Raw genomic sequence first — 4,293 nt, 5'->3', positions numbered from 1 at the left:
ACATATATGTCTCTCTCTCTATAAATATATTTTTTTCCTTCAAAAATCAGTCATGATGGTTTTATTGAACCAATGCTTCTCTCAAATTCTGGGCAATTATTAAAGGCAAACCCATTTGCAGAAACATGATTGGGATAAAGAATAATAGATTCTAGAGGATTAAAGCCCAAGATTCCATTTCAGCTTAATTACTAGTTTTCGGACTGCACCATAGGAAAAGTTATTGCCCGTTACATTTTATCTTAAGAATCTTTTCTGCATTTTTATAAATGTTTTACAACCTCTATTTTCAGGACTGTCCAGGAGATGTTACCGTTAACTGCTATTTCCTTTGATGGTTTGATTTTGAAGTTCAGCTCTCATGCAGCTATTTCAGACATATGATGTACAAAGGGTAAATTTTAGGTGATTTGTCTACTTCCTGGGTGAACTATAAAGTCAGTTTTGTTGCTTTAGCTTGCTCATTGGAAACACAAAAGTGAATTTATAATTTTTGTGTTAACTAAAGAAATTTGAAGGATCGATGTTCGTAGAGGATAAAAGGAAATTGCACAGAAATGCTTTTGAAAAACCAAGAAGAATTTTAAGTTAAAAAATGAAGACTTTTCATGGCTTTCTGCAGGTTCAAGGAAGCCCCATTTTAGGATTATTGTATTTAGGATTACTGGGGCCACAGATCTAACAAGTCTGGCACACAGTAGGTACTCAGAAGTTTTTTGAATGAATGAATGATGAACTGCCAGGACCCCATAGGACTGGGAGAAGAGGAGGATGAATAGAGAGAACCGAGAGTCGGGTGGTCTTCCCATGAACTTGGATGAGCTAAGAGAGGATACCTGAGGGTGCCCCAGCAGGAAGCACACCTGGACAAATGGGACTCCAGCATCTCTAAAGAGATGTAGTGAGTAAGTTTTCCAATATAGAACGGAGTGATTATTCTACTCCTATCTGGGTGGTGCAAATGATTAGCACGCTTGGCTGCTAACAGAAAGGTTGGAGGTTCAAGTCTATCCAGAGGCACCTTGGAAGAAAAGCCTGGCAATCTGGTTCTGAAAAATCAGCCATTGAAAACCCTATGAAGGACAGTTCTACACCGACACACAGAGGGTCACCGTAAGTTGGGATCGACTCCATGGCAACTGGTTCATTCATCTACCACAAGGAAATCGACAAGGATCTTGCCAGAGTTTTGTCTTAGGGCAGAAGCAGGGATTTCTCGGTTGTCTGACAATGACCCCAAGCTGTAGTAACACTATCAGGAATTCTTCAGCCTTCCAGTACTTTCTAGGCTGGAGCCAGAACTAGGCTAATCTCTCATTCCCTCAACTCTTTCTCCATGTATGCAGGCTCAGAGCTCTGACCATAGGTCGACATCACTAATTCGTAATCTTTAGTGCTCATCAGAATCACTTGGGGGCTCTTCCAAAGTACAATTGCCAGGGGCCCACCTCAGACTTACTGAATCAGAATCTCCAAGGGTAGCGCCTGGACATCGGATCGAGCGATGTGGGCCTGTAAAAGCCTCCCTGTTGAATCTGTTACTCACCAAAGATCGAGAAACCCTGGCCCGGTTCACCTCTGCAATGAATGCGACTCAGTGTTACTTGGGGCTTTGAATGCAGTTGTCACAGCCTTTGGTTACCAGCTTGATATAAAGGGACTAAATCCATATCCTTGCTCCCCCAGTGATTGAGTGATCATGAGTGAAGTGCTTAATTAACCTCACTGCAGCCTCTGTCCTCTATTCTAAGAAGCAGGGAATAATATGGGTATCTTTATAATGTGCCGTTGTATTAAACAAGGAGCCCTGGTGGCACAGTGGTTCAGCGCTTAGCTGCTAACTGAAAAGTCAGCAGTTGGAACCCACCAGCCACTCCGCGGGAGAAAGATGTGGCAGTCTGCTCCCATAAAGATTATAGCCTTGGAAACCCTGTGGGGGCAGCTCTACTCTGCCCTATAGAGTCACTATGAATTGGAATTGACTTGATGCCAATGGGTTTGGTTTTGGCTTATTGTATTCAGTATGGATTACACCTCAACATAAAGAAAACAAAAATCCTCATAACTGGACTAATGAGTACATCATGATAAACAGAGAAAAGATTAAAGTTGTCAAGGATTTCATTTTACTTGGATCCACAATCAACACCCACGGAAGCAGCAGTCAAGAAACCAAATGGCACATTGCATTGGGCAAATCTGCTGCAAAGTGTTGAAAAGCGAAGATGTCACCTTGAAAAGTAAAGTGCACCTGACCCAATCCATGGTGTTTTCAGTCACCTCATGTGCATGGTAAAGCTGGACAATGAATAAGGAAGACTGAAGAACAACTGATGCCTTTGAATTGTGGTGTTGGCGAAGAATATTGAATACACCATGGACTGCCAAAAGAACGAACAAATCTGTCTTGGAAGAAGTACAACTAAAATGCTCCTTAGAAGCAAGGATGGTGAGACTATGTCTCATATACTTTGAACATGTTATCAGGAGGGACCAGTCCCTGGAGGACAACATGCTTGGTAAAGCAGAGGGTCAGCGAAAAAGAGGAAGACCCTCAATGAGATAGATTGACACAGTGGCTGCAACAATGGGCTCAAGCATAACGATTGTGAGGATAGCGCAGGACCAGAAAGTGTTTCGTTCTGTTGTACATAGGGTCGCTGTGAGTTGGAATCGACTTGATGGCAATCGGTTTGGTTTTGGTTTATTGTATCAAACATTTACAACTAATCTATCTCCTAACCATCTGTACTGAGTTCATGTGAACATATGAACACCAGAAAAAAGAAAATTAAATAAGTACAGGTGGACTATTAACAATTAGAAAACTATAACTAACAGTCTGGCTCTTCACATACTACCATTAAAAGAATTAGTGCATTTCTTAGTAAATAAGAAGCTCGAGTAGGATGAAATATGATTTTTTTTTTCTTTTTTAGAAAAGCCCAGAAAGTAGATTATATATCCATCCACTTAAGAGCAATCTGGCCTATAAACAAAGACACTTTCAAAGTCAAAATATTGGATGGAGTTATGAGACTATCAAATAACTTAGAAAAGAGATCATTCCCGTCATCATTTTTCAGGTTCCTTTTATTATTCCAAGTGCTCTAATAAACTGTAGACAGAAAGAAAAAAAAAGGACTACTTGGGATTAATGTTGTATGGTATTTTTTTAATTTAGCCTGCTGTCTTTTTGAAATATCGGCTTCCACCTCTTCTGAGTCTTTTGATATGGATCAGTTAAACTTGACTGAACAGAGTCTTCTCGTCTCGTTTGCCTTATCCTAATAACAAGAATGGACTGTGCTTTTTTCTTTCTTCCCTTCAGTAGTTTATAAACAGTCCATGTAAAACTTCCCATTACATTTTTATACATACTAAGCTTGTTATTGAAAAGTTACACCCCTCACATCTCCAGGCCTTTCTGCAGCTAAATGAATCACTTTTGCACTTAAATATATGTGGCAGGAAAAATCAGCAAATACTAATGTTGAAACCCCAAGGGGGCAGCCTGCACACAGATGAAAATATGACCGTGCCCGTACAGTTTTTATTGCATGACACCATGCCTAAAGGAGAAATCAAAATCCTGTGTAAAAGATTTCACTTAAATCCAAATTCATATGTAAACTCAGAAAAGTCAGCAGAAAGCCTGACATTGTTTCAAACCACAGCACAAGATAAACGGTGCATAAACCACAGCACAAGATAAACGGTGCATAAGCCGCAGCACATTTTTGTTAAATCCGCATTTACTTAATAACACATACCACCAACTTTGCAATCAGACGTGGAGGCAGCAAGCAAAAAAAAAAAGGTGATTTTTAAGGAGTCTAGCCAAGGACCATTTGCTCATTCATGAGAACGTGTTCTTAAAAGGCCAAAGCCAATATACCAAGATAGGCCATTATCTGGTCAATGGCCGCAGGGCCAAACCGCCTCACAAAGGGAGTGCCATCAACCGCACAGGGAACTCGATGAGAGACCACGTGTGGTTAACACAAGCCTATTACTATTATGCGAAAAAACAACCAAGAACATAAATGCTGATGGTGATCAGAGCATTTTATATTCCAAGAATGGCTTATTGATTGGTTTGGCTAGAGATTTGGCCAAGAAGTTTAATGTATAAAATTTATCTGAAGCCTAATTTGCTTCTTAGGAAAGAGGGTCCAGTAAGAGACAAACAATAGAAGCAATTAGATCTAAAATTGAAATGCAATTTACTTGGCTCCTACTGTTTCCGTCTGTCTGTTTGTCATGCTGTGGTAGCTTGCATATTGCTATGAT

Source organism: Trichechus manatus, unplaced genomic scaffold (genome assembly GCF_000243295.1).
Source record: "Trichechus manatus latirostris isolate Lorelei unplaced genomic scaffold, TriManLat1.0 scaffold00039, whole genome shotgun sequence".
NCBI lineage: Eukaryota > Metazoa > Chordata > Mammalia > Sirenia > Trichechidae > Trichechus > Trichechus manatus.
Note: the sequence above shows the minus strand (reverse complement) of the source record.